General features: G+C 33.6%; 1 long non-coding RNA gene across 2 annotated transcripts in view; it reads left to right on the plus strand.

The window, feature by feature from the left end:
• Positions 1 to 21,220, plus strand: part of LOC137239816 (uncharacterized) — a 201,804-nt gene that overhangs the window by 176,258 nt on the left and 4,326 nt on the right. The gene's annotated exons all lie outside the window — the stretch shown is intronic.

Consider the following 21,220-nt stretch of genomic DNA (forward strand, 5'->3'; position numbering starts at 1 on the left):
TGTTAATGAGTATTTTAAAAGGGTGTGGGCCTTAGTTCTATAGGTGGACGCCTTTTCGAGATATCGCCATAAAGGTAGACCAGGGGTGACTCTAGAATTTGTTTGTACGATATGGGTATCAAATGAAAGGTGTTAATGAGTATTTTAAAAGGGCGTGGTCCTTAGATCTATAGGTGGACGCCTTTTCGAGATATCGACATAAAGGTGGACCAGGGGTGACACTAGAATTTGTTTATACGATATGGGTATCAAATGAAAGGTGTTAATGAGTATTTTAAAAGGGAGTGGGCCTTAGTACTATAGGTGGATGCCTTTTCGAGATATCGCCATAAAGGTGGGCCATGGGTGACTCTAAGATTTTTTTGTACGATATGGGTATCAAATGAAAGGTGTTAATAAGTATTTTAAAAAGGCGTGGGCCTTAGTTCTATAGGTGGACGCCTTTTCGAGATATCGACATGAAGGTGGACCAAGGGTGACTCCAGAATTTGTTTGTACGATATGGGTATCAAATGAAAGGTGTTAATGAGTATTTTAAAAGGGCGTGGTCCTTAGTTCTATAGGTGGACGCCTTTTCGAGATATCGACATAAAGGTGGACCAGGGGTGACACTAGAATTTGTTTATACGATATGGGTATCAAATGAAAGGTGTTAATGAGTATTTTAAAAGGGAGTGGGCCTTAGTACTATAGGTGGATGCCTTTTCGAGATATCGCCATAAAGGTGGGCCATGGGTGACTCTAAGATTTTTTTGTACGATATGGGTATCAAATGAAAGGTGTTAATAAGTATTTTAAAAAGGCGTGGGCCTTAGTTCTATAGGTGGACGCCTTTTCGAGATATCGACATGAAGGTGGACCAAGGGTGACTCCAGAATTTGTTTGTACGATATGGGTATCAAATGAAAGGTGTTAATGAGTATTTTAAAAGGGCGTGGTCCTTAGTTCTATAGGTGGACGCCTTTTCGAGATATCGACATAAAGGTGGACCAGGGGTGACACTAGAATTTGTTTATACGATATGGGTATCAAATGAAAGGTGTTAATGAGTATTTTAAAAGGGAGTGGGCCTTAGTACTATAGGTGGATGCCTTTTCGAGATATCGCCATAAAGGTGGGCCATGGGTGACTCTAAGATTTTTTTGTACGATATGGGTATCAAATGAAAGGTGTTAATAAGTATTTTAAAAAGGCGTGGGCCTTAGTTCTATAGGTGGACGCCTTTTCGAGATATCGACATGAAGGTGGACCAAGGGTGACTCCAGAATTTGTTTGTACGATATGGGTATCAAATGAAAGGTGTTAATGAGTATTTTAAAAGGGCGTGGTCCTTAGTTCTATAGGTGGACGCCTTTTCGAGATATCGACATAAAGGTGGACCAGGGGGGAATCTAGAATTTGTTTATACGATATGGGTATCAAATGAAAGGTGTTAATGAGTATTTTAAAAGGGAGTGGGCCTTAGTACTATAGGTGGATGCCTTTTCGAGATATCGCCATAAAGGTGGGCCAGGGGTGACTCTAGAATTTTTTTGTACGATATGGGTATCAAATGAAAGGTGTTAATGAGTATTTTAAAAGGGTGTGGGCCTTAGTTCTATAGGTGGACGCCTTTTCGAGATATCGCCATAAAGGTAGACCAGGGGTGACTCTAGAATTTGTTTGTACGATATGGGTATCAAATGAAAGGTGTTAATGAGTATTTTAAAAGGGCGTGGTCCTTAGATCTATAGGTGGACGCCTTTTCGACATATCGACATAAAGGTGGACCAGGGGTGACTCTAGAATTTGTTTATACGATATGGGTATCAAATGAAAGGTATTAATGAGGGTTTTAAAAGAGAGTGGGCCTTAGTACTATAGGTGGATGCCTTTTCGAGATATCGCCATAAAGGTGGGCCTGGGGTGACTCTAGAATTTTTTTGTACGATATGGGTATCAAATGAAAGGTGTTAATAAGTATTTTAAAAAGGCGTGGGCCTTAGTTCTATAGGTGGACGCCTTTTCGAGATATCGACATGAAGGTGGACCAGGGGTGACTCTAGAATTTGTTTGTACGATATGGGTATCAAATGAAAGGTGTTAATGAGTATTTTAAAAAGGAGTGGGCCTTAGTTATATATGTGGACGCCTTTTCGAGATATCGCCATAAACGTGGACAAGGGGTGACTCTAGAATGTGTTTGTACGATATGGGTATCAAACTAAAGGTATTAATGAGGGTTTTAAAAGGGAGTGGCCCTTAGTTGTATATGTGAAGGCGTTTTCGAGATATCTACCAAAATGTGGACCAGGGTGATCCAGAACATCATCTGTCGGGTACCGCTAATTTATTTATATATCTTACACCACGTACAATATTCCTTCCAAGATTCCAAGGGCTTTTGATTTCGCCCTGCAAAACTTTTTAATTTTCTTCTACTTAATATGGTAGGTGTCACACCCATTTTACCAAGTTTTTTTCTAAAGTTATATTTTGCGTCAATAGAGCAATACAATTACCATGTTTCATTCCTTTTTTCGTATTTGGTATATAATTATGGCATTTTTTTAATTTTTCGTAATTTTCGATATCGAAAAAGTGGGCGTGGTCATAGTCGGATCTCGTTCATTTTTTACACCAAGATAAAGTACGTTCAGATAAGTACGTGAACTGAGTTTAGTAAAGATATATCGATTTTTCTCAAGTTATCGTGTTAACGGCCGAGCGGAAGGACAGACGGTCGACTGTGTATAAAAACTGGGCGTGGCTTCAACCGATTTCGCCCTTTTTCACAGAAAACAGTTATCGTCCTAGGAGCTAAGCCTCTACCAAATTTCACAAGGATTGGTTAATTTTGTTCGACTTATGGCATTAAAAGCATCCTAGACAAATCAAATGAAAAAGGGCGGAGCCACGCCCATTTTAAAATTTTCTTTTATTTTTGTATTTTGTTGCACCATTTCATTACTGGAGTTGAATGTTGGCATAATTTACTTATATGCTGTAAAGATATTAACTTTTCTTTTAAAATTTGAATTTAAAAAAAAAATTTTTAAAAGTGGGCGTGGTCGTTCTCCGATTTTGCTAATTTTTATTAAGCAGACATAAAGTAATAAGAGAAACGTTCCTGCCATATTTCATCATGATATCTTTAACGACTGCCAAATTACAGCTTGCAAAACTTCTAAATTACCTTCATTTAAAAGTGGGCGGTGCCACGCCCATTGTCCAAAATTTTACTAGTTTTCTATTCTGCGACGTAAGCTCAACTTACCTACCAAGTTTCATCGCTTAATGCGAATTATAGAACTTTTTCGATTTTTCGAAATTTTCGATATCGAAAAAGTGGGCGTGGTTATTTTCCGATATCGTTCATTTTAAATAGCGATCTGAGATAAGTTCCCAGGAACCTACATACCAAATTTCATCAAGATACCTCAAAATTTACTCAAGTTATCGTGTTAACGGACGGACGGACGGACGGACGGACGGACAGACGGACATGGCTCAATCGAATTTTTTTCGATACTCATGATTTTGATATATGGAAGTCTATACCTATCTCGATTCCTTTATACCTGTACAACCAACCGTTATGCAATCAAACTTAATATACTCTGTGAGCTCTGTTCAACTGAGTATAAAAATGTATATGAACAATGCATGAAAATTTTTAGATTATATTGCTAATACGTTACGGGGCATTTATTGGGCAATATCTGCGCATCTTTATTTGCATTTTTTTACTACTATATTATTACTTCGATTAGGGCGTATAAATAGTTTGGTATTATTTCATAGGAAAAGTGCCGAGTTATGGAAGTAGTTATGCGCGTTATAATGAAAGCCCTCAATATGCATCGAAGTTGGAATTTATAAAATCAGAAACATTTTTCTTTTGACGATTTTATCAAATGCCATGTTCCCAAATTGCATCACCAATTTGAACAACTTAAGAAGAGGCATTATGAATGAAAAAGAGGAAGCTAGTTTTCAGGATTTTGTGATTTACATTTGAACATACATATGTATGTATGTAAATTATTGTATCCTTTGTTAACGTTACTAAAAAAATAATTTTTTTGGGTCTCAAGACCTTTATTATTATTTATTCACTAATTTAATTATTGGTCGTAAGACCTTACTTTGTTACTCACTAATTAAAACTAAACGTTTACAACTAACTGCTTATAACTGACTGACTTAAAAATGGTAAATTAGTTCTAAATATAACTTAATTCTACCTGTGCCAGCACTATTTCGTTCGGCGCGTGGAGGATGTTGTTCCCAATTCAATTCCGGATGTCGTTCACAATATTTGTGTTTTTGCTGATCAGGCGTCTGGGCCTTTTCCTGTTTGCTTCAAAATTATTATTAAGTATTTTGAGCCATCAACTTGCGTATTGCTGACTAAGCTCTTTACATTAGCGTCAGCTCGAATGTAGACTTAGTTGGTGCTAACTCCTCCACCCCAAAAACGAACGTCCTCGTTTGTTAAGGTAGGGATTTCGGATGCTACAGGTTCCTTGTTATCGTTTACCTGGATGCTTAATTTGTAGCTTGATAGCTCTTCTGGTTCCTTTGTAAAATGTCTTCTTATTACTGGTGCGAATATGAGTCCTCCTAGGCAGATTATTATCATGATTGTTAGAGAAAAATTTGTGATTATGGCTGCTTTGTGTTTTGTGCGCAATGAATTTATACGATTTGTGTTATTTATATGGAGTTCCTTCATCATTTCCAAACTTAGAATTTCTCTTCTTGCTTTGATGGGACATTTGACTGGAGAATTGCAGGTAGTGGTTTGCTGGTTAGTAGTTCGTTAAAATAATATATCTGTTTATTGATACGAACTGTGGAATTATGGTACTGTATTGCGTATGACCCTGTCAGGTTTACTTTTTGGTTGTCGATATCTATGGTGCCGTTGTATTGATTTAGTAGTAGGATGCCAGGAGTGATGCTTTCTACGGTTGGGATGTGCTGATTATTAACAAAAACGCATTCAGCTGGCTTGCTTCTCAGTAGAGGTGGGACACAGGTAGTGTTGCTAATGTCTACTATATCCTTACGGTTACATATTCTTACATTATTATTTTCTTTACATTTAGATTCAATTCCATATACTAAGTTATTATTACATGTTACAATGTCCTCGTAAGGGACTTTATTAATAAATTTTCCTATCTTTATAGGTTTTATCAAAATTGACTCACAAATGTCTTCATTTGTTATTGGTAATCCTATTATGTAAAATAACATTTTATCGTTTGTTGCAATTTTTACGCTTGCGATTTCTAGTGATTCTTCTATACTACTTAGGGTAAAATTGTTTTTTTCGTATATTGACTTAATTAACATAATTTCTTCATTTGAAAATATATAGGAGTTGACTACGCCGGCCTTAGCCCAATGTATCGCATAGTCTATATTAATTATTTCTTCTTTGATAATTTTTAACTTATATTTCATTTCAATAGCAAAATTATGTTGAGTGTGTTCATCCGTTTGTATGGATTTCGCGATTTTATTAGAAATTGCTCTAATTTCATTTATTTTATCAAAAATTACTTTATTAATTACCACTTGCTGGTTATTATTTTCAACTATATTATTTATTTCATTTTCTAAGATGACTTGGTCGTCGTGGTCGGGATGTCCTGCGATCCACTTCCAGATGGTTCCTAGTTCATTAATTGCTCTTTTAAATTTCCTTGGTTTAAGTCTATTCAAATAATCTTGCATTTATCTTAATTCATTATTGAGAATGTGCAAGAGGGGGTTTCCTTCGTTGATTTGTGACCTAATGTTATGACTAAGTTCATTTAGTGTCTTTTGGCATACGTCCAGATCTATTTTATGTATAATTTTTTAAGTTCCTGTTTGAATTTTGGTTTGTCCCGTATTAAATGTTGCAATTTGAGAGTTGGAGTAATCCATTATTTTAAAGTCCGCGTACACTAGGTGCACGAGAAGTCTGTAAGAGAGAATTTTGAAGGGGGAGTTTCTTATTTTACTAAAATCATATTAAGTCTTAATGTTACTCTTATGTACTATTCTTCCTTTTTCAGTAATTACTACACTAGATTTATCTTCTTCTACAATTTTTCCTATATCTAGCAGTGAGTTTTGATCCTATTCTTTTATTAATCCTAACATAAATTATGTCACCAGGGGTGTATGTCTTAATGGGTTTCCGTGTTTTATTATGGATTTCTAAATCCTTTTCTTGTCTTTTCCGAAGGGTTTCTATGTTTTCTCGCCGTGAATTCTCGTATTGTTCTGGGTCTATCGAGACTCGTCTACCGAAAAATGTTTCTATAGGTCGTTTTTCTGTTGCTGAGTGTATGGAGTAATTATATTCATATGTGCATCTATCTAATAGTTCTTGAAATGAACGATGGGTGCGTTCTGTTTGGAGGCAGCGCATAATTTGCGATAAGGTGGAATGAAACCTTTCCACTTGACCATTAACTGTGCTTGCGTATGGAGGTGTTTTAAAGATTTTAATTCCAAGTTGATCTTCTACCATGAATTGTATGGATAGTGAGTTTAGGGAATTTTCATTGTCGATAACTATTGTCTTAGGTACACCAAATGCGAAGAGTATTTGTCGCAAAGGTTCTCTGATATCTTCTATTGCCTTTGACTGTATTATTCTTACCTGGGCATATTTAGAAAATTTATCTACTGCTGTTAGTACCAGGCGTTTCTCCGTATTATAGATATCTATGTGAACTATTTCACCAGGGTACTGGGGAATTGGGGTTTTAAGTAGATGTGTTTTATTAGGGTGACGGTCATATTTATTTTCTTTACAAGCTTTGCACTGTTTAATTATATTTTCTATTCTTGCTGTCATTTCTGGGAAGTAATATTTTTGTATTAGTTGTTTTTTGTTTTCATCCCTATTTCTATGTGCTCGTGTGTGTTCTTTTAATATTTCCTCATTTTGAACATCCTCGTTTACTAGATCTTGTACTTTTGTTTGGGTATAGCGAATTTTGTAATTGGAAAAATGAAGGGGATAGATTTCCTGAATTTTTCCAATTATTTCTTCAGAGGTAAATAAGCCGTTTATAACTGAAGGATTTAGGTAACGTTTTAGTAGTGCTGTTAAATCGTCGGTTGAAAATTGGGGTTTACAAATTAAGTGTCTATGATAGGTCGGGAATGGTATTTTAAACTGATAGCTGTCTTCATCTCCTAGCGAGATTCAAATTTGGTTTTTGAAGGCATTTATGGGTCCTTCTACTGCAGGGATTAGGTTTTGCGATGAACTGTCGTCTCAGTGCGTCGCGACTGATAAAGAATTTACCTCAAATGGCCTTGATAATGTATCTGCAACTACATTGGCCTCTCCTGGTTTATATTGTATTTCATAGTTATATTCCTCTAGTATTGCTTTCCATCGCTTCAATTTAGAGTTAGTGTTCTTATTGCTTAAGGCATAGGTGAGTGGCTGATGGTCAGTGTGTATAATAACTTTCGCTGTGCCGTATAGGTAATTTCTGAAGGAATTTAAAGCCAAAATTATTGCAAGCATTTCCTTTTCATTTACTGCATAATTTTCTTCAGCTTTGTTTAATGTTCTTGAAATAAATGTGATCGGTTTGTCATTCTGTTCCAAAACTGCGCCTATGGCATATTGTGAGGCATCTGTAGTTAAGTCGAAACCTTTACTGTAATCGGGGTATTGTAGGATAACATCTTTGGATGTGAGGGTGGCTTTAATTTTATTGAATGCTTCTTTTGCTTTTTCATTCAAATTTATTAGAATTTTCCTTGAACTGCTTTAAGACATTCTTCCTTCCTCTCCTCGAAGTAGGGGTGTCAGTGGTTTTGCTAATTTCGCATAATCTTGGATGAATCTTCTATAATATCCGGATAAACCCAAGAATGAGCGTAAGTCCTTAATTGTTTTGGGGTAGGGGAAATCTGTTATTGATTGTACTTTGGCTGGGTTTGTAGAGATTCCGTCAGAAGAGACGACAAATCCCAGGAATTCGACTTTCTTTTTGAAAAAGTCGCATTTGTCAATCTGGACTTTCATGTTTGCCTTGTTCAGAGTTTCGAAAATTGTGTCGATATGTTCAGCGTGCGTTTTTTCGTCCTCGCTAAATATAGTTATATCGTCTATGTATACATAGCAAATTCTACCTATGTGTTCCCTAAGTATGTCGTCCAGTGTCCGTTGAAAGATGGCAGGGGCGTTCTTTAAGCCAAAAGGAAGTCTCGTGAACTCATATTTTCCGTTGTTCACTGAAAAAGCAGTTTTTTCCACGTCAGATTCCTTAAGAGGTATTTGATGGAAACCGCTTTTTAAGTCAATCACTGAGAAAATTCCATTCTTTCCTAATTGAAGAAGTACCTCGTTTATCTCGGGTATTGGATACCTATCTGCGATCGTTACTTGATTAAGTTTCCTGTAATCAATGACAATTCGAAATTTTTTTTCCCCTGAGGCATCGTCCTTTTTAGGCACGACCCAGACGGGTGAGTTGTATGGGGATCTTGATTTGCGTATTATTCCGTCCTCTAGCAGTTTGTTTACCTGAGTTTCAACTTCCTGCTTAAGGCTCATGGGATATGGGTATGATTTTGAGTATATTGGTGTGTCAGAATTTGTGCGAATTTCGGCAACTACTTTTGTTGTATAAGTTAATTTTTCGTTTGGCTCTGAAAATAAATTACGGTGTTTCTGTGCTAATTGTCTAATTTCGTTTTTTTCTTCCGTGGTCATGTGTTGGTCCCGAATTTGTATTGTGTTAACATTTTGTACACTGTATTGTCTTAAAAAGATTTTTTTTATGTTTGCTATAACCATAAAATTTTCTTTTGTATGTATGACCGCTGAGAGTTCCTTTAGGCTGTCATTGCCTAGTATTGCATGAAAGGTTTTGAGAGTGGGTAGCAAGAAGAATTTAAACTTGTAGTTTTCTAAGTTGAAGAGGTTGAGATATGTGTGGTGGGTAATCTTGTTTTTTCCCCCCGACAGAATTTGCAAAAAAGGGGTTGTCGTTTTCTATTGATTTTGTTACTAAGCTGGACTGGATATAATTTTTTCCAGTGTCCACTAAAATGTTTAAAATTTCGCCGCTCTTCGTCCTGCATCTAAAGTAGGGTAACAAAGAGCTGTACAATCTAAAAAATGTACATCACTCAGATCCTGCGGTTCTTCCTTTTCGTTGTTAAAGGTTGTGTTCTGATTGTGGTCGTTTGGATCTTCGTAGTATTGGTCTTGGTAGTATTGGTCATGGTAGTCTTGGTTATGGTAGTGTTGGCTATCCGTCGCTCCGTCGGTGTTTATGTGAAAGTTCCTTTGAACTTTGATAGGGGGATGGTTTATCATTGATGTATTAGGTGGCCGTTTGCCCATTTCTTGAGCTTTAGGGTGGTTCATATAATTTACCGCTCTTGTCCTGACGCGTCTACGTCCATGGGTTGAGGTGGTTTAGGTGGTCTTGGAGGAGCGTGGTGTTGTTGGTTAAAAGGGTTTTGTGGTTGGTATCTATTTACCTGGTTTGGGTTTTGGTTGGCGTATAGCTGATAGTTGGGAGGATTCAAATTTTGTTGATGATAGTTTTGTGGAATGGGATTTGATATGGGTCGAGGTAGGTGTGCTAGTTCGGGATAAAACCTTGATTGTGGTTGGAGTTGTTCGCAAGATTGCGGCTGGGGGTATTTTACCGTGAAGTGCTGCTGTCGTGGATTCGGAGAATTAAAGCTTTGTTGACGGGAGTTAGACATCTGGTTGTTCGCGTGGTATGTCCTGAAGTTTTGGTTTTCGAGCTTCAGGCAAAGGTGTAAGGCTTCTGGCAAACTCTTTGGTTCCTTTATGCCAAGTAACCTGGGGAGATCACCCGAAAGTCCTCTGACGAAGGTGTCGAGGGCCTTAGCTCGGTAATTCTCAGTTAACAGGTGAACTGCTTCTTCACCTATCTCCATACAGCCTATTTTATTTAAAAGTAGTGATAGGTGTCCGTATACCTTCTGGTAGAACTCATTAATGGACATTCGTCCTTGTATGAGACATGTCATTTGGTACTCTAAAGTGCCTATGTCTCGTTTGTCGGCGTAGTGGGTAGTTAGACAGCGAGAAATTGCTGTCTAATCTAAAGGGGTGTTGTACGATTCTAAAGCTATGTCTGCCTTTCCAATTATCTTATTCCTAATGACATTCAAAATGCCGAAATATCTAGGTGTGCCCTTTGAGGGTTCATAAATTCTCAAAATTTTTTCAACACTCTTTTTCCAGGAGCTAAACTCTGAGGCATTTCCTGAGAATTCCCTTAATGAACGTACAACATCTGGAATCTTATCCATTTCACTCATATTATTTTGGAATCGGGCGTCTATAGTTTGATCAGTTATGATAGGATTTGTTGTGTTGTTAAGGACACTCTGTACTATATTAGGCACGCTTGCCTCTATGGCTAGGGATATCATGCTTATTATCATATTGGCAAGTCTGGTGAAATTTGGTTATTAGCGCTTGGCGGTGCTGGTGGTGTAGCAGGAGGGTTAGCTCCAAGCATTGAGGGTCTAATCAAATTGTTTGGGTTTGACATTGTAAGGAATTTTTGATTTTTTTTCCTTTCGGTAAGGGATTTGATTTCCTGGACTTCTTAAATCACAAACAAAATAAGATTGTCTTGAAAGGGATTTTCCTAAATTTTTTCTTTTTTTTATTTTATTTCCGCACTTTCACTTTTAAAATGAAATATCTAAGTTATTAAATTCTAAATTATTTAAATTTTTGAGTGATTTTCACAATAAGTATTCGAATTTCGTAATTGTAATTTTTTATGTAGTAATTTACTTCTCTTATTTTTAATAATTTTTAATTACTGTAAATGTTTTTGAAAGTTACTTATTTTTCAATACTTTTCTTTTTCCTTAAAAAAAATTTTTCGCTCATTACTTTCTAAATTTTTCAAATATGCGTTTTTAAGATGAAATTTCAAAATTTAATAGATTTGAATTTTTTGTTTTAAATATTTTTCTTAAATATATAAATATTTTCTTACATTAATTTCAGCTCCATCTCGATAAGTGTGTATTCTTCCCTTTTCCTGGCGGTACTCGTGGTACACTTGCTTATACCTTGTTGCTGGGGGTGACTCCTTGGCTGGTATCGTTGGGGCGTCCGGGAAGTTTGTAAGTTTTCACTACCCCTTTCACGCCTCTTCTTATAGGTATCGTTTAGTAACACAGACTGGAATAGTTTTTCTTTCGTAGCACTTTATTATTTGTGGTACTTATTGAAAGTTTTTTTCTACCGGTTTTCTTTCTATTGTGGCATTTTTTGTATTGTGGCACTTTTTTTGAAAGTTAATGCTATACTGGTGGTACTTTTGGAATTTTCCAACACTATAAGTTTACCAAGCCAAGCCTTTTAGCTCGGGCGCCAATTATTGTATCCTTTGTTAAGGTTACTAAAAAAATAATTTTTTTGGGTCTCAAGACCTTTATTATTATTTATTCACTAATTTAATTATTGGTCGTAAGACCAACTGCTTACAACTGACTGACTTAAAAATGGTAAATTAGTTCTAAATACAACTTAATTCTACCTGTGCCAGCATTATTTCGTTCGGCGCATGGCGGATGTTGTTCCCAATTCAATTCCGGATGTCGTTCACAATATTTGTGTTTTTGCTGATCAGGCGTCTGGGCCTTTTCCTGTTTGCTTCAAAATTATTATTAAGTATTTTGAGCCATCAACTTGCGTATTGCTGACTAAGCTCTTTACATTAGCTTCAGCTCGAATGTTGACTTAGTTGGTGCTAACTTGTACACATGCTTGTGCGTAAGAATAATTTTTGTTGGAAGTGGTTGGTTGAATAGAAGTTTGTTTTGTTTTTGAACATGTGAATGTACAAACATACATATGTTAGCTTATGCTAGGATATATTGGTATGAATGAGGTGGGTGTGAAGTGGGGTGAATTGGGGGTGTTGGTTGATCTTTAGTTTAAGAATATATGTATGTGTTTGCATATATATCTAAGTTTGTTTATACGCTACGATCGTCATAGCAGATACATTACCATGTTCATACATTTCTTAGCTTACATATGAACATACATACATATGTATGTAGGTGCATTTGCTTGAGCGTAAGAATAATTTTTGTTAGAAGCGGTATGCTGAAATGAAGTTGGTTTTATTTTTGAACATATGAATTGTAAGCAACAATATTTACTTGCACATTCAAAAACTTTAATATGCTTGTAATTTTAATCGAGAGAATTATTGAAAGAACCCATTTGCTGTGCAAAAATCATTGTTTGGAATACCCAACCGGGTGTCTTCGAATTTCCCAATTTTGCTAATGGTACAAAGGCGCTTATGGATTATGTAGTATCGGCAACCGAAAGCGGCGCTGTGGAGCAAAAAAAATGTTTTTTCGTATGAAAAACTACAAACGATTTAAAACGTATTTCAAAAAGAAAAAACTCAAATTTGCTTAAATTGCTTGGTTTCCGCACAATGTATTATATTTTCGGAGTAACTATAAAAACTACAAAAAAATTAATTTCACTACAATCAATTTCATCATTTGTAGTTATAGGAAAAGTACTTTTAGTGCTTCCAAATTGCTGTGTTCTTGGTTTTTTTGAGATGCGTTAGCGATATCTTCGAAACCTGTGGACTAAAAAAAAATTTTTTTTCGTATGAAAAACTGCAAACGATTTAAAACGTATTTCAAAAAGAAAAAACTCAAATTTGCTTAAATTGCTTGGTTTCCGACAATGTATTATATTTTCGGAGTAACTATAAAAACTACAAAAAAATTAATTTCACTACAATCAATTTCATCGTTTGTAGTTATAGGAAAAGTACTTTTAGTGCTTCCAAATTGCTGCGTTCTTGGTTTTTTGGAGAGGCGTTAGCGATATCTCCGAAACCTGTGGACAAAAAAAAAAAATTTTTTTCCTATGAAAAACTACAAACGATATAAAACGTATTTCAAAAAGGAATAACCCAAATTTGCTTAAATTGCTTGGTTTCCGCACAATGCATTATATTTTCGGAGTAACTATAAAAACTACAAAAAAATGAATTCCACTACAATCAATTTCATCGTTTGTAGTTATAGAAAAAGTACTTTTAGTGCTTCCAAATTGCTGCGTTCTTGGTTTTTTTGAGATGCGTTAGCGATATCTCCGAAACCTGTGGACCAAAAAAAAAATTTGTTTTCCTATGAAAAACTGCAAACGATTTAAAACGTATTTCAAAAAGAAAAAACCCAAATTTGCTTAAATTGCTTGGTTTCCGCACAATGTATTATATTTTCGGAGTAATTATAAAAACTACAAAAAATGAATTTCACTACAATCAATTTCATCGTTTGTAGTTATAGGAAAAGTACTTTTAGTGCTTCCAAATTGCTGCGTTCTTGGTTTTTTTGAGATGCGTTACCGATATCTCCGAAACCTATGGACCAAAAAAAAAAAATGTTTTTCCTATGAAAAACTACAAACGATTTAAAACGTATTTCAAAAAGAAAAAACCCAAATTTGCTTAAATTGCTTGGTTTCCGCACAATGTATTATATTTTCGGAGTAACTATAAAAACTACAAAAAAATGAATTTCACTACAATCAATTTCATCGTTTGTAGTTATAGGAAAAGTACTTTTAGTGCTTCCAAATTGCTGCGTTCTTGGTTTTTTTGAGATGCGTTAGCGATATCTCCGAAACCTGTGGACCAAAAAAAAATAATTTTTTCCTATGAAACACTACAAACGAATTAAAACGTATTTCAAAAAGAAAAAACCCAAATTTGCTTAAATTGCTTGGTTTCCGCACATGTATTATATTTTCGGAGTAACTATAAAAACTACAAAAAAATGAATTTCACTACAAACAATTTCATCGTTTGTAGTTATAGGAAAAGTACTTTTAGTGCTTCCAAATTGTTGCGTTCTTGGTTTTTTTGAGATGCGTTAGCGATATCTCCGAAACCTGTGGACCAAAAAAAAAATTTTTTTCCTATGAAAAACTACAAACGATTTAAAACGTATTTCAAAAATAAAAAACCCAAATTTGCTTAAATTGCTTGGTTTCCGCACAATGTGTTATATTTTCGGAGTAACTATAAAAACTATAAAAAAAATGAATTTCACTACAATCAATTTCATCGTTTGTAGTTATAGGAAGAGTACTTTTAGTGCTTCCAAATTGCTGCGTTCTTGGTTTTTTTGAGATGCGTTAGCGATATCTCCGAAACCTGTGGACCAAAAAAAAAATTTTTTTTCCTATGAAAAACTACAAACGAATTAAAACGTATTTCAAAAAGAAAAAACCCAAATTTGCTTAAATTGCTTGGTTTCCGCACAATGTATTATATTTTCGGAGTAACTATAAAAACTACAAAAAAATGAATTTCACTACAATCAATTTCATCGTTTGTAGTTATAGGAAAAGTACTTTTAGTGCTTCCAAATTGCTGCGTTCTTGGTTTTTTGAGATGCGTGAGCGATATCTCCGAAACCTGTGGACCAAAAAAAAATTTTTTTTTTCCTATGAAAAACTACAAACGATTTAAAACGTATTTCAAAAAGAAAAAAACCCAAATTTGCTTAAATTGCTTGGTTTCCGCACAATGTATTATATTTTCGGAGTAACTATAAAAACTACAAAAAAATTAATTTCACTACAATCAATTTCATCGTTTGTAGTTATAGGAAAAGTACTTTTACTGCTTCCAAATTGCTGCGTTCTTGGTTTTTTGAGATGCGTTAGCGATATCTCCGAAACCTGTGGACCAAAAAAAAAGTTTTTTCCTATGAAAAACTACAAACGATTTAAAACGTATTTCAAAAAGAAAAAAGCCAAATTTACTTAAATTGCTTGGTTTCCGCAAAATGTATTATATTTTCGGAGTAACTATAAAAACTACAAAAAAGTGAATTTCACTACAATCAATTTCATCGTTTGTAGTTATAGGAAAAGTACTTATAGTGCTTCCAAATTGCTGCGTTTTTTGGCTTTTTTTTGAGATGCGTTAGCGATATCTCCGAAACCTGTGGACCAAAAAAAATTTTTTTTTTCCTATGAAAAACTACAAACGATTTAAAACGTATTTCAAAAAGAAAAACCCAAATTTGCTTAAATTGCTTGGTTTCCGCACAATGTATTATATTTTCGGAGTAACTATAAAAACTACAAAAAAATGAATTTCACTACAATCAATTTCGTCGTTTGTAGTTATAGGAAAAGTACTTTTAGTGCTTCCAAATTGCTGCGTTCTTGGTTTTTTTGAGATGCGTTAGCGATATCTCCGAAACCTGTTTACCAAAAAAAAACAAATTTTTTTTCCTATGAAAAACTACAAACGATTTAAAACGTATTTCAAAAAGAAAAAACCCAAATTTGCTTAAATTGCTTGGTTTCCGCACACTGTATTATATTTTCGGAGTAACTATAAAAATTACAAAAAAATGAATTTCACTACAATCAATTTCATCGTTTGTAGTTATAGGAAAAGTACTTTTAGTGCTTCCAAATTGCTGCGTTCTTGGTTTTTTTGAGATGCGTTAGCGATATCTCCGAAACCTGTGGACCAAAAAAAAAAATTTTTTTCTTATGAAAAACTACAAACGAATTAAAACGTATTTCAAAAAGAAAAAACCCAAATTTGCTTAAATTGCTTGGTTTCCGCACAATGTATTATATTCTCGGAGTAACTATAAAAACTACAAAAAAATGAATTTCACTACAATCAATTTCATCGTTTGTAGTTATAGGAAAGGTACTTTTAGTGCTTCCAAATTGCTGCGTTCTTGGTTTTTTTTTGAGATGCGTTAGCGATATCTCCGAAACCTGTGGACCAAAAAAAAAAAGTTTTTTCCTATGAAAAACTATAAACGATTTAAAACGTATTTCAAAAAGAAAAAAGCCAAATTTACTTAAATTGCTTGGTTTCCGCACAATGTATTATATTTTCGGAGTAATTATAAAAACTACAAAAAATGAATTTCACTACAATCAATTTCATCGTTTGTAGTTATAGGAAAAGTACTTTTAGTGCTTCCAAATTGCTGCGTTCTTGGTTTTTTTGAGATGCGTTACCGATATCTCCGAAACCTATGGACCAAAAAAAAAAAATGTTTTTCCTATGAAAAACTACAAACGATTTAAAACGTATTTCAAAAAGAAAAAACCCAAATTTGCTTAAATTGCTTGGTTTCCGCACAATGTATTATATTTTCGGAGTAACTATAAAAACTACAAAAAAATGAATTTCACTACAATCAATTTCATCGTTTGTAGTTATAGGAAAAGTACTTTTAGTGCTTCCAAATTGCTGCGTTCTTGGTTTTTTTGAGATGCGTTAGCGATATCTCCGAAACCTGTGGACCAAAAAAAAATAATTTTTTCCTATGAAACACTACAAACGAATTAAAACGTATTTCAAAAAGAAAAAACCCAAATTTGCTTAAATTGCTTGGTTTCCGCACAATGTATTATATTTTCGGAGTAATTATAAAAACTACAAAAAATGAATTTCACTACAATCAATTTCATCGTTTGTAGTTATAGGAAAAGTACTTTTAGTGCTTCCAAATTGCTGCGTTCTTGGTTTTTTTGAGATGCGTTACCGATATCTCCGAAACCTATGGACCAAAAAAAAAAAATGTTTTTCCTATGAAAAACTACAAACGATTTAAAACGTATTTCAAAAAGAAAAAACCCAAATTTGCTTAAATTGCTTGGTTTCCGCACAATGTATTATATTTTCGGAGTAACTATAAAAACTACAAAAAAATGAATTTCACTACAATCAATTTCATCGTTTGTAGTTATAGGAAAAGTACTTTTAGTGCTTCCAAATTGCTGCGTTCTTGGTTTTTTTGAGATGCGTTAGCGATATCTCCGAAACCTGTGGACCAAAAAAAAATAATTTTTTCCTATGAAACACTACAAACGATTTAAAACGTATTTCAAAAAGAAAAAACCCAAATTTGCTTAAATTGCTTGGTTTCCGCACAATGTATTATATTTTCGGAGTAATTATAAAAACTACAAAAAATGAATTTCACTACAATCAATTTCATCGTTTGTAGTTATAGGAAAAGTACTTTTAGTGCTTCCAAATTGCTGCGTTCTTGGTTTTTTTGAGATGCGTTAGCGATATCTCCGAAACCTGTGGACCAAAAAAAAATAATTTTTTCCTATGAAAAACTGCAAACGATTTAAAACGTATTTCAAAAAGAAAAAACCCAAATTTGCTTAAATTGCTTGGTTTCCGCACAATGTATTATATTTTCGGAGTAATTATAAAAACTACAAAAAATGAATTTCACTACAATCAATTTCATCGTTTGTAGTTATAGGAAAAGTACTTTTAGTGCTTCCAAATTGCTGCGTTCTTGGTTTTTTTGAGATGCGTTACCGATATCTCCGAAACCTATGGACCAAAAAAAAAAAATGTTTTTCCTATGAAAAACTACAAACGATTTAAAACGTATTTCAAAAAGAAAAAACCCAAATTTGCTTAAATTGCTTGGTTTCCGCACAATGTATTATATTTTCGGAGTAACTATAAAAACTACAAAAAAATGAATTTCACTACAATCAATTTCATCGTTTGTAGTTATAGGAAAAGTACTTTTAGTGCTTCCAAATTGCTGCGTTCTTGGTTTTTTTGAGATGCGTTAGCGATATCTCCGAAACCTGTGGACCAAAAAAAAATAATTTTTTCCTATGAAACACTACAAACGAATTAAAACGTATTTCAAAAAGAAAAAACCCAAATTTGCTTAAATTGCTTGGTTTCCGCACATGTATTATATTTTCGGAGTAACTATAAAAACTACAAAAAAATGAATTTCACTACAAACAATTTCATCGTTTGTAGTTATAGGAAAAGTACTTTTAGTGCTTCCAAATTGTTGCGTTCTTGGTTTTTTTGAGATGCGTTAGCGATATCTCCGAAACCTGTGGACCAAAAAAAAAATTTTTTTCCTATGAAAAACTACAAACGATTTAAAACGTATTTCAAAAATAAAAAACCCAAATTTGCTTAAATTGCTTGGTTTCCGCACAATGTGTTATATTTTCGGAGTAACTATAAAAACTATAAAAAAAATGAATTTCACTACAATCAATTTCATCGTTTGTAGTTATAGGAAGAGTACTTTTAGTGCTTCCAAATTGCTGCGTTCTTGGTTTTTTTGAGATGCGTTAGCGATATCTCCGAAACCTGTGGACCAAAAAAAAAATTTTTTTTCCTATGAAAAACTACAAACGAATTAAAACGTATTTCAAAAAGAAAAAACCCAAATTTGCTTAAATTGCTTGGTTTCCGCACAATGTATTATATTTTCGGAGTAACTATAAAAACTACAAAAAAATGAATTTCACTACAATCAATTTCATCGTTTGTAGTTATAGGAAAAGTACTTTTAGTGCTTCCAAATTGCTGCGTTCTTGGTTTTTTGAGATGCGTGAGCGATATCTCCGAAACCTGTGGACCAAAAAAAAATTTTTTTTTTCCTATGAAAAACTACAAACGATTTAAAACGTATTTCAAAAAGAAAAAAACCCAAATTTGCTTAAATTGCTTGGTTTCCGCACAATGTATTATATTTTCGGAGTAACTATAAAAACTACAAAAAAATTAATTTCACTACAATCAATTTCATCGTTTGTAGTTATAGGAAAAGTACTTTTACTGCTTCCAAATTGCTGCGTTCTTGGTTTTTTGAGATGCGTTAGCGATATCTCCGAAACCTGTGGACCAAAAAAAAAGTTTTTTCCTATGAAAAACTACAAACGATTTAAAACGTATTTCAAAAAGAAAAAAGCCAAATTTACTTAAATTGCTTGGTTTCCGCAAAATGTATTATATTTTCGGAGTAACTATAAAAACTACAAAAAAGTGAATTTCACTACAATCAATTTCATCGTTTGTAGTTATAGGAAAAGTACTTATAGTGCTTCCAAATTGCTGCGTTTTTTGGCTTTTTTTTGAGATGCGTTAGCGATATCTCCGAAACCTGTGGACCAAAAAAAATTTTTTTTTTCCTATGAAAAACTACAAACGATTTAAAACGTATTTCAAAAAGAAAAACCCAAATTTGCTTAAATTGCTTGGTTTCCGCACAATGTATTATATTTTCGGAGTAACTATAAAAACTACAAAAAAATGAATTTCACTACAATCAATTTCGTCGTTTGTAGTTATAGGAAAAGTACTTTTAGTGCTTCCAAATTGCTGCGTTCTTGGTTTTTTTGAGATGCGTTAGCGATATCTCCGAAACCTGTTTACCAAAAAAAAACAAATTTTTTTTCCTATGAAAAACTACAAACGATTTAAAACGTATTTCAAAAAGAAAAAACCCAAATTTGCTTAAATTGCTTGGTTTCCGCACACTGTATTATATTTTCGGAGTAACTATAAAAATTACAAAAAAATGAATTTCACTACAATCAATTTCATCGTTTGTAGTTATAGGAAAAGTACTTTTAGTGCTTCCAAATTGCTGCGTTCTTGGTTTTTTTGAGATGCGTTAGCGATATCTCCGAAACCTGTGGACCAAAAAAAAAAATTTTTTTCTTATGAAAAACTACAAACGAATTAAAACGTATTTCAAAAAGAAAAAACCCAAATTTGCTTAAATTGCTTGGTTTCCGCACAATGTATTATATTCTCGGAGTAACTATAAAAACTACAAAAAAATGAATTTCACTACAATCAATTTCATCGTTTGTAGTTATAGGAAAGGTACTTTTAGTGCTTCCAAATTGCTGCGTTCTTGGTTTTTTTTTGAGATGCGTTAGCGATATCTCCGAAACCTGTGGACCAAAAAAAAAAAGTTTTTTCCTATGAAAAACTATAAACGATTTAAAACGTATTTCAAAAAGAAAAAAGCCAAATTTACTTAAATTGCTTGGTTTCCGCACAATGTATTATATTTTCGGAGTAATTATAAAAACTACAAAAAATGAATTTCACTACAATCAATTTCATCGTTTGTAGTTATAGGAAAAGTACTTTTAGTGCTTCCAAATTGCTGCGTTCTTGGTTTTTTTGAGATGCGTTACCGATATCTCCGAAACCTATGGACCAAAAAAAAAAATGTTTTTCCTATGAAAAACTACAAACGATTTAAAACGTATTTCAAAAAGAAAAAACCCAAATTTGCTTAAATTGCTTGGTTTCCGCACAATGTATTATATTTTCGGAGTAACTATAAAAACTACAAAAAAATGAATTTCACTACAATCAATTTCATCGTTTGTAGTTATAGGAAAGGTACTTTTAGTGCTTCCAAATTGCTGCGTTCTTGGTTTTTTTTGAGATGCGTTAGCGATATCTCCGAAACCTGTGGACCAAAAAAAAAAGTTTTTTCCTATGAAAAACTATAAACGATTTAAAACGTATTTCAAAAAGAAAAAAGCCAAATTTACTTAAATTGCTTGGTTTCCGCACAATGTATTATATTTTCGGAGTAACTATAAAAACTACAAAAAAGTGAATTTCACTACAATCAATTTCATCGTTTGTAGTTATAGGAAAAGTACTTTTAGTGCTTCCAAATTGCTGCGTTCTTGGTTTTTTTTGAGATTTGTTAGCGATATCTCCGAAACCTGTGGACCAAAAAAAAATTTTTTTTTCCTATGAAAAGCTACAAACGATTTAAAACGTATTTCAAAAAGAAAAACCCAAATTTGCTTAAATTGCTTGATTTCCGCACAATGTATTATTTTTTCGGAGTAACTATAAAAACTACAAAAAAATTAATTTCACTACAATCAATTTCATCGTTTGTAGTTATAGAAAAAGTACTTTTAGTGCTTCCAAATTGCTGCGTTCTTGGTTTTCTTGCGATGCGTTAGCGATATCTCCGAAACCTGTTTACCAAAAAAAAAAATTGCTTTCCTATGAAAAACTACAAACGATTTAAAACGTATTTCAAAAAGAAAAAAACGCAAATTTGCTTAAATTGCTTGGTTTCCGCACAATGTATTATATTTTCGGAGTAACTATAAAAACTACAAAAAAATGAATTTCACTACAATCAATTTCACCGTTTGTAGTTATAGGAAAAGTACTTTTAGTGCTTCCAAATTGCTGCATTCTTGGTTTTTTTGAGATGCGTTAGCGATATCTCCGAAACCTGTGGACCAAAAAAAAAATGTTTTTTCCTATGAAAAACTACAAACGATTTAAAACGTATTTCAAAAAGAAAAAACGCAAATTTGCTTAAATTGCTTGGTTTC

The sequence above is a fragment of the Eurosta solidaginis genome, chromosome 2 (genome assembly GCF_040869045.1).
Source record: "Eurosta solidaginis isolate ZX-2024a chromosome 2, ASM4086904v1, whole genome shotgun sequence".
Taxonomy (NCBI): Eukaryota; Metazoa; Arthropoda; class Insecta; order Diptera; family Tephritidae; genus Eurosta; species Eurosta solidaginis.